Source organism: Trichechus manatus, unplaced genomic scaffold (assembly GCF_000243295.1).
Source record: "Trichechus manatus latirostris isolate Lorelei unplaced genomic scaffold, TriManLat1.0 scaffold00064, whole genome shotgun sequence".
NCBI lineage: Eukaryota > Metazoa > Chordata > Mammalia > Sirenia > Trichechidae > Trichechus > Trichechus manatus.
In genome coordinates, this window is record NW_004444000.1 from 5,693,511 (window position 1) to 5,703,958 (window position 10,448).

The 10,448-nt window shown below is 38.2% G+C and overlaps 1 non-coding gene across 1 annotated transcript; it reads left to right on the forward strand.

The window, feature by feature from the left end:
- Positions 1 to 2,949: 2,949 nt before the first annotated feature.
- LOC111821095 (U6 spliceosomal RNA) lies at positions 2,950 to 3,056 on the forward strand. Its single transcript, XR_002824575.1, has one exon. It is a non-coding gene; the product is annotated as a U6 spliceosomal RNA (small nuclear RNA).
- The last annotated feature ends 7,392 nt before the right edge of the window (positions 3,057 to 10,448 follow it).

A 10,448-nucleotide genomic window follows, 5' to 3' on the forward strand; every position in this document is an offset into this window, starting at 1 on the left:
CTGGAACTGGGGAAATCACTACAGGATGGGTTTGGGGACCCACTGGACCTACTGTGAGACGGACATGAGCCAAGACTCCATTAATAACCTGGCCTCCATATGTCCCCACTCTGACTGGTGGGCCACAGTGTCATTTTGGGCCTTCTGGAATTAGTGTCAGTTCAGGGCCAAGTATCCAGTAATCCCTGAAAAGTCTGATTATTTCCTTTTCCCCAATGAACAGTCACTCTCATAAAAGGCCATAGATCCCTTTGGGGAAGGCTGGGAGAAAGGTTAACGGTAAAAATTTTGGGCAGTGTATTGGAGTCCTTCCTCAAGGGGACCTGGCCTCCCCTTCATTCAAGGGGCTGCGGGTCTTTAAACTCACTCAAATCTGGGAATTGATCTAAGGACCATGACTCTCTATTCAGCGATTTGAGTTAGACTGCTGTTCACCTGACCTAGAATTCATCGGTTTATATAGATCAAGTAAATATTTAGTAGATTTCCTATCTATTCACTCCTAGGGACACCATGACTAAGTAGCCGATGCCATAATCCCATACGAGTCAGACTGTTCTGATTACTGCTTTGACTCCTCTATCCGTTACTGTAACCATGCCCACCTTGTCTTTGTCAATTGAGTGCAGCCAGTTGGCCCCTACTACCACAGGGTCCAATCAGCCCCATTGTAGTTAGGTGTCTTAATTTAGTTAGGGCTGTTCCCACTGTCAAATCTGACTTACATAAAATAGCAATCACAGCAGTCTTCAAGTATACTGGAGCTCCCTTCACAAATTTGTTCCTCAAAGTTATGGTAAAAGGTGTGTCCTCTGGACACTCCATGTGTGGGTCTGTAGGCCTAACTTGATAAATCCACTCTAGCACACCAATTTCCCTAAGCTTTTAGATACCTTGTTCTACAGTATACCAAGGCAGGTCTGGTGCTTCAACTCGATTTAGTGTAGGCCACCTCGTAATCCATGCTTCAGCAACCCAACCAAATAAACTATTCGATCCTTTCCTAACTTCCTTAGTTGAAACATTGAATGAGCAGCATGTGCTTAGTGGACCCATATCAGTAAACTCAGACTGATCCATCTTTATGTTCCTTGCACCATTATCCACACCCTTAATAGCCATTCCCACACATATTCCCCAGGTTTCTGTTTGTACATATTAGAAACGTCAAGTAGTTGTTTTGGAGTGTGACCCTCCTTTGTACTTCACCTTTTGGGGCTCGCTGGAACTTAAGCCTAGTTATAGGTCTAGAAGCCAGAATCAATAGTGTTGAATTGTTTTGAGAACATTCAGCATTGTCTTGTAGTGCCCCAGGCAGTGACTCAGGCAAGGGCTCTTTAGAGGCAGCTGGGCTAGGGCTAATCTCATTAGATGGGAGTGGAAGGGCTAATGGTTCTTCTGGGCAGGGTGGTTTAGAAGACAAACCTGAAGCAATCTCTTCAGATAGGACTGGTTCTGCTGGCAGGAGTGATTCAACCGAATTTGCAGGCTCAGTGTCCCCAGCTTCCTGATTATATGCCCATATGTCCCTATCCCAAGTCTCAGGATCCCATCTCTTCCCAATCAATGCCCTTACTTTAACTTCAGGCACCTCTCGAGTTTGGCAATTAAGCTGGCATTGTAATTTAGTCACTGTTACAATAAGACTCTGGGTTTGGTTTTTGGCAATTTCAGCTCTGTTACTAGAAGAAATAAGGCTTTCTTTCAAAGCACAAGTGGAAGCCTTGAGGTCATGTATGTGACACTTGAGCTTTGACTCTGAAGCCCTGAGCACATCTCTTTGTTTCACCAGTTTGTCTAGCGAAAGTAGGACAAACCAACCAGCTTCCTTATACTTCTCATTCTGACAAAGCTGTAGAATGATATCACATGTGTTCATCCTGAGCCTCCCCTTTCACCAATACCTGATCTACTGGTGGTGATATTTTGCGTATTTGTATTTCTACCTCACTCCATGGATGAGCAGTGGCCTCTTTACTGCTGGATGCAGAGTCATCAACATCTTTAAGGCTAACCAGACTTGAGAACCAATTTAGAAAACTCATCCTTACAATTTTGTTTTTCGAGAACCACTCTCAGTACCAAATGTCTTAGGCTGAGTTCTCTAGAGAAGCAAAACCAGTAAAGTGTATAAATATATATAGAGAGGGGGTTTATATCAAGGAAACAGCTCACACGATTGTAGAGGCTAGAATGTCCCAAGTCCACGGATCAGGGTAGAGCCCTCTCCCAAGTCATGCAGCTGCAGAAGCAGGTGAGCCCAAGATCAACAGGTCAGAAAGCAGGGCTCTGCTCACAGGCTGTGAAGATAAACAAATCCCAAGTTCGGCAGATAAGCTGACAGCTGAAGTCCCAGGAACCGGAAATGAGATGACAGAAGGCAGCTGCAGGATCCAGAGAGAGCAAAAAGCCAGATGGCTGCTTATATTCAGATGCAGGCCACACCCCCAAGGAAACTCCCTTTCATCTGGTTGGCTACTCACAGTATACTCAATCATGGGTGTGATCACATTTAAACACTGAGAATCATGACCCAGCCAAGTTGACACACAATCTTAACCATCACAAAGGGGATACTGTGCGCTTTAAATTCAGGCAGTGTGTGTGGCAGGATTGTATCCTTTCACCATACTTACACAATCTGTATGCTGAGCAAATAATCTGAGAAGCTGAACTAGAGGAAGACTTATTAACAACCTGCAATATGCAGATGACACAACCTTGCTTGCTGAAAGTGAAGAAGACTTGAAGCACTTATTGATGAAAATGAAAGACTGCAGCCTTCAGTATGGATTATACCTCAATATAAAGAAAACAGAAGTCCTCACAACTGGACCAATAAACAACATAAGAATAAATGGAGAAAAGATTGAAGTTGTCAAGGATTTCATTTTACTTGGATCCACAATCAACGCTCATGGAAACAGCAGTCATGAAATCAAATGGCACGTGCTGGCTTCGGCAACACGCGTACTAAAATTGGGATAATGCAGAGGTTATCATGGCCCCTGCACAAGGTGGATGATGTGCAAATTCATGGTGGATTCCATATTTTTAAAACGATATGCATATTAATTGTTTAATGAGAAACTAATTTGCTCTGTAAACCTTCATCTAAAGTACAATTAAAAAAAAAAAAGAAATCAAATGACACATTGCATCAGGCAAATCTGCTGCAAAAGACCTCTTTAAAGCATTAAAAAGCAAAGATGTAACTTCAAGGACTAAGGTATGCCTAACCCAAGCCATGATGTTTTCAATCACCACCCTGGTGGTGCAGTGGTTAAGCATTCGGCTGCTAACTAAAATGTCTGCCGTTCAAATCCTCCAGCTGCTCCTTGGAAACCTTACGGAGCAGTTCTACTCTGTCCTATAGGGTTGTTATGAGTTGGAATTGACTCAACCTCGACAGCAATGGGGTAAAACATGGGGTTTTATATGCATGTGGAAGCTGGACAATGAATAAAGAAGACTGAATAAGAATTGATGCCTTTGAATTATGGTGTTGGTGAAGAATATTGAATGTACTGTGGACTGCCAGAAGATGAACAAATCTGTCTTGGAAGAAGTACAGCCAGGATGCTCCTTAGAAGTAAGTTTGGCAAGACTTCATCTCACATATTTGGACATGTTATCAGGAGGGACCAGTCCCTGGAAAAGGACATCATGCTTGATAAAGTAGACAGCCAGTGAAAAAGAGGAAGACCTTCAATGAGATGGATTGATATAGTGGCTGCAACAATGGACTCAACAATTGTGAGGCTGGTATAGGACCGAGACTGTTTCCTGCTGTTGTAGATAGGTTCACTATGAATCAGAACCAACTGGAAGGCATCTAACAGTAACAACATTCCCATAAACTTATTATAAAGCTTCAATGATTTCGGAAGATGTTCACTTGAGTTTTGTTAAAAATTTTATATTAGCCTGACCTCAAAATGTTTTTTTTTTCCACAGCTCAAAAAGTATCCTTTTTTTGAAGGCACCCTAATGAGACTAAGACAAGTGTATTACTGAGAGAACTTGTCTGCAGCCATCCACTGACTGCAGAGATATTTTGTTTGGAATAAACCTGTGCATGTATGAACTGGAACACTGGTATCAATATCTTTTCACTTACCCTTGTATTTTATCTTTTTAGGGGCTCTTATAAATGGTATTGTTTTCCTTTTTGATGTTCTTTTTGTTGGTGTATAGGAATACAACTGATCTTGTAAATTATATGTATGTATGTAAGTTGATCTTGTATGTATGTTGATCTTGTATCCTGCTACTCTGGTGAATCTTTTATTAGAGTAGTTTTGATGTAGAGTCTTTGGTGTTCTCTATGTAGAGTATCATATCATGTGTGAATAGGGATAGTTTTACTTCTTCCTTTCCAATTTGGATGTCCTTTATTTCTTTTTCTTGCCTTGTTTCTCTTGCTAGGAATTTCAGCACAATATTAAATAGAAGTGCTGATAAAGGGCATCTTTGTCTTGTTCCTGTTCTCAGGGGAATGCTTTCAGCTTCTCTCCATTAAGAATGATGTTGGCTGTTGTTTTTGTATAGATGCTCTTTATTATGTTGAGGAATTTCCTTTCTATTCCTATTTTATTGGGAGTTTTTATCAGGAATGAGTGTTGGACTTTATCAAATGCCTTTTCTGTGTGGATTGAGATGACTATGTAATCTTTTCTTTTGTTCTATTTATGTGGTGGTTTACGTTGACTCATTTTCTAATGTGGAACCATCCTTGTATACCTGATATGAATCTCACTTAGCCGTGGTGTATTATTTTTTTTTGATATGATGCTGAATTCTATTAGCTAGAATTTTGTTGAGAACTTTTGCATCTGTAGTCATGAGAGATATTGGTCTTTTCCTGGCTTTGGCATTAGGCTTATGCTGGTTTCATAGAATGAATCTGGGAGTATTATTTCCTTTTCTGTGCTCTGAACTAGTTTGAGTAGTACTGGTGTGAGCTCTTCTTTGAATGTTTGGTAGAATTCTCCAGTTAAACCTTCTGGGCCAGGGCTTTTTTTGTTGGAAGTTTTTTACTACTTCTTCAATCTCTTCTCTTGTTATGGGTCTGTTCAGATTTTTTATCTCAGTTTGTGTTAGTTTAGGTAAGTAGCCTGTTTTTAGAATTTGTTCATTTCCTCTAAGTTCTCAAATTTGTTGGAGTACAATTTTTCATAGTATTCTTTTATGATCTTTCTTTTTTTTTTTCAGTTGGGTCTGTTGTAACATCCCCCATCTCATTTGTTATTTGGGTTATTTCCTTCCTCTTCTGTTTTTCTTTTGTCAGTTTTGCTAATGGTTTGTCAATTTTGTTGACCTTTTCAAAGAACCAAATTTTGGTCTTGTTGATTCTTTCTAGTGCTTTTCTGTTCTCTATTTCATTTATTTCTTCTCTAATCTTTATTATCTCCTTTTTCTGGTGGTTGTGGGCTTCTTTTGGTGTTCTCTTTCTATTCCAGTTGTAGGGATAACATTTTGATTTTGATCCATTCTTCTTTTTGATGTGTGCATTTATTGCTATAAATTGGCCTCTTAGCACTGCCTTTTCTGTGTGCCAAATGTTTTGGTATGATGTGTTTTCATTCTTATTTGATTCTAGGGTTATTTTGATTCCCTCTTTGATTTCTTCTATTACCCAGTTGTTTTTAAGCAAGCTGTTATTCAGTTTCCGTTTAGTTTATTTTTTTTCCTTGCTCTTTCTGTTATTGATTTCTACTTTTATGGTGTTATGATCAAAAATAATGTTTTGTATTGTTTCAATGTTTTGGATTTTATTGAAGGTTACTTTGTGGCCTAAAATGTGGTCTATTCTGTAGACTGTTTCATTTCTATCAGAAGAGAATGTATACTTTGCTGTTGTCGGTTGGATTGTTTTCTCTCTAAATATAGGTCAAGTTGGTTGATTTTGGCCTTTAAACCTTCTGTATTTTTATTGATTTTCTCTCTAAATGTTCTGTCCTTTATCAGGAGTGGTGTGTTGAAGTCTCCTACTATTATTGAGGAACTGTATTTCTCTTTTCAGTCCTGTTAGAGTTTGTTTTATGTATTTTGGAGCCCTGTTGTTGGCTGCATAGGTATTTATTAAGGTTATGTTTTCTTGATGGATTGTCCCTTTAATCATTATATAATGCCCTTCCTTGTCTTTTATGGTTGATTTTGCCTTAGGTCTATTTTATCTGAGATTGTCACTGGAGTATTGCTACTCCAGTCCTTTTTTGGTTACTATTTGCTTGATATAGTTTTGTCATCCTTTGATTTTGAATATATTTATGTTTTTCTGCCTAAGGTGTGTCTTTTGTAGATAGCATATTGATGGGTCATGCTTTTTTATCCATTCTGCCACTCTCTGTCTCTTTACAGGTACATTTAATCCATTTACATTTAGTGTGATTATTGATAGGTATAAGTTTATTGCTGTCATATTGTTGTGCTTTTTTGTGTGGTGCTAATGTTTTCTTTGTCCCTCTTACTTTCCTGTGCTGATTTCCTTTTGTTTGTGGATTTTCTTTTCTTTCATTATTATACATTTTGTGTTTACTGAGACTTTATGGTTTTCTTCTTTTTTATTCTGATGTGTAGGTTTGTCATCTATTTTTGTATTTACCTTGAAATTTACCCTTATTTTTCTAAGTTTGAACAGTTTTTTATTACTTGGTATCACCTTGACTTCCTCTCCTTTTGAAAGTTCTATATCTACACTGTTTATTCCCCTCTTTTATTATTTCAATGTTGTCGCCATGTACAGATTGACGTCTCTGTTTCCCTGTTTTAAGTCCTTTATCTTTGTTTCATAATTGAGAGTTCTTTACCTAGGTCAGCATCTGGCTGATGCTGTCCTGTGTCCTAGGCTCCAGTTGTTGTCTGATGTGGGTTATCTAATCGAAGAACTCCTTTTGATATTTCTGTTAAGTTTGGTTTGGTTTGTATGAATTCCCTTAACTTTTGTTTATCTGGAAATGTCCTGTCATGGTTTGAATTATGTCCCCCCAAAAATTGTGTGTCTATTTGGCTAGACCATGATTCCTGGTACTGTGTGATTTTCCTGTATGTTGTAAACCTGCCTCTGTGATGTTAATGAAGGAGGATGCGTGGCAGTTGTGTTAGTAAGGCAGGGCCTGATCTACAAGACTGGATTGTGTCCTGAGGCAATCTCTTGAGATATAAAAGACAGAAGTGAGCAGTGAGACAGGGGGACCTCATACCATCAAGAAAGCAGTGCCAGGAGCAGAGCGTGTCCTTTGGACCGGGGTCCCTGTGCCAAAAAGCTCCTAGTCCGGGGGAACACTGATGAGAAGGCCGAGAGAGAGAAAGCCTTCCCCTGGAACTGACACCCTGAATTTGGACTTTTAGCCTACTTTACTGTAAGGAAATAAACTTCTCTTTGTTAAAACCATCCACTTGTGGTACTTCTGTTAAAGCAGCACTAGATGACCAAGACATGTCCTAATTTCACCATTGTATTTGAGAGATAGTTTTGCAGGATATATTATTCTTGACTGGCATTTTTTGTTCTTTCAAGGTTTTATATATCATTCCATTGCCTTCTTGCCTGCATACTTTCTGCTGAATAATCAGAGCTTAGTCATATTGTTTCCCCTTTGTAAGTGACTTTTCATTTTACTTGAACTGCTCTCAGGATTCTTCCTTTATCCTTGTTTTCACAAGTGTGATTATGATATGTTTTGGTTAATTTATTTTGGGGTAGATCCTATATGGGGTTCGTTGAGCTTCTTAGAAGGTCAGGTTGTTTTTGTTATGATATAAGGGAAATTTTCTGCCAGAAAATCTTCAACAATCTTCTGTGTTTTTCAATTTTCTCATCTTGTTCTGGAACTCCGATTGTGTGCAAATTTTTGTTCTTGATTGTGTCCCACATAATTCTTAGGTGTTCTTCATCTTTCCTTATTCTTTTCTCTGATTTTTTCTCAAAGTGATGTCATTTGATTTGTCCTCAATCTCACCAGTTGTGTCTTCTATTGTGTCAAATTTTCTCCTAAAACCTTCTATCGAGTCATCCACTTCTGAAATTTCGTTGTTAATCTTTTGGATTTATCATGGCTGTTTTTGTATGATTTCTAATGGTTTATTTATTTTAACATTGTGTTCTTGTATTCTTTCCTGAATTCTTCTATTGTTTTGTCTGTGTTTTCTTAATTTTTTGCTATGTTTTTGTTGATTTTGTCTGCATTTTCCATGATTTTGTCTTTTTTTCCCCTTGGTTTTCTATGTTTTCCTCGATCTGTTTCTTTATCCCGTGTTGTTGTCAGGTGCCTTCAAGTCAATTTGGACTTGTATCGACCCTATGTACAACAGAACAAAACATTGCCCAGTCCTGCACCAACCTCATAATCATTGTTATGCTTGAGCACATTGTTGCAACCACTGTGTCAATCCATCTCATGGAGTGTCTTCCTCTTTTTCACTGACCTTCTACTTTACCTAGCATGATGTCCTTCTTCAGTGACTGATCCCTCCTGATAACATGTACAAAGTATATGGGAAGTAGTCTTACCGTCCATCCTTCTAAGGAGCATTCTAGCTGTTCTTCTTCAGAGGCAGATTTGTTTATTCTTTTGGAAGTCCATACTATATTCAATATTGTTCACCAACACTACTATTCAAAGGCATCAATTCTTCAGTCTTCCTTATTCATTGTTCAGCTGTCACACACATATGAGGCTATTGAAAACACCATGGCTTAGGTCAGGCACACCTTAGTCTTCAAAGTGACATCTTTGCTTTTTAACATTGTAAAGAGGTCTTCTGCAGATTTGCCTAATGCAATGTGTCTTTTGATGTCTTGACTGCTGTTGCCATGGACATTGATTGTGGATCCAAGTAAAATGAAATCCTTGACAGCTTCAATCTTTTCTCTGTTTATCATGGTGTTGCTTATCGGTCCGTTTGTGAGGATTTTTGTTTTCTTTACGTTGAGATGTAATCCATACTGAAAGCTGTGATCTTTGGTCTTCATCGGTGAGTGCTTCATGTCCTATTCACTTTCAGCAAACAAGGTTGTTTCATTTGCATAACACAGGTTGTTAATGAGTCCTCCTCCAATCCTGATGCCCCTTTCTTCTTCATATATTCCAGCTCCTCAGATTATTTGCTCAGCATACGGAATGAATAGGTATGGTGAAGGCATACATCCTTGACACACATCTTTCCTGATTTTAAACCACACAGTATCCCCTTGTTTTGTTCGAACAACTGCCTCCTGATCTATGTACACTTTCTTCATAAGCACAGTTAAGTGTTCTGGAATTCCCATTCTTGGCAATGTTATCCATAATTTGTTATGATCCACACAACCTTTGCATAGTCCATAAAACACGGGTAAACATCTTTCTGGTATTCTCTGCTTTCAGCCAGGATCCATCTGACATCAGCAATGATATTCCTGGTTTCACATCCTCTTCTGAATCCAACTAAAATTTCTTGCAGTTCCTTGTCCATGTACTGCTACAGCCACTTTTGAATGGTCTTTAGGAAAATTTTACTTGTGTGTGATATTAATGATATTGTTCAATAATTTCTGCATTTCATTGGATCACCTTTCTTTGAAATAGGCGCAAATATAAATATCTTCCAGTCAGTTGGACAGTTAACTCTCTTCCAAATTTCTTGACATAGACGAGTGAGCCCTTCCAGTGCTGTATCTATTTGTTGAAACATCTCAATCAGTATTCTGTCAATTCCTGGAGCCTTGTTTTTCAGCAATGACTTCAGTGAATCGTGGATTTCTTCCTTCAGTATCATTAGTTCCTGACCATATGCTACCTACTGAAATGGTTGAACTTCAACAAATTCTTTTTGGAATAGGACTGTTTGTATTCCTTCCATCTTCTATTGATGCTTCCTGAGTTGTTAAATATTTTCCTCATAGAATCCTTCAATATTGCAACTCAAGGCTTGAATTTTTTCTCCAGTTCTTTCAGCTTGAGAAATGTCAAGTTTGTTCTTCACTTTTGCTTTTCTAATTCCAGGTCTTTACACATATCATTATAATACTTTACTTTGTCTTCTCAAGCCACCCTTTGAAATCTTCTGTTCAGCAATTTTACTTCATCATTTCTTCCATTTACCTTAGCTACTCTACATTCAAGAGCAAATTTCAGAGTCTCTTCTGACATCCATTTTGATCTTTTCTTTCTTTCCTGTCTTTTTAATGACCTTTTGCTTTTTTTTTGTATGACTTCCTTGATGTCATTCCACAACTTGTCTGGTCTTTGATCATTAGTGTTCAACGTGTTGAATCTGCTCTTGAGACGGTTTCTAAATTCAGGTGTGATATACTCAAGGTTGTACTTTGTCCATATTTTTTTATTTCTTTTTTATTAATTTTTTAATTTTTTATTGTACTTCAGGTGAAGGTTTACAGAACAAATAGTTTCTCATTAAACAGTAGTACACATATTGTTTTATGACATTGGTTAACAACCCCA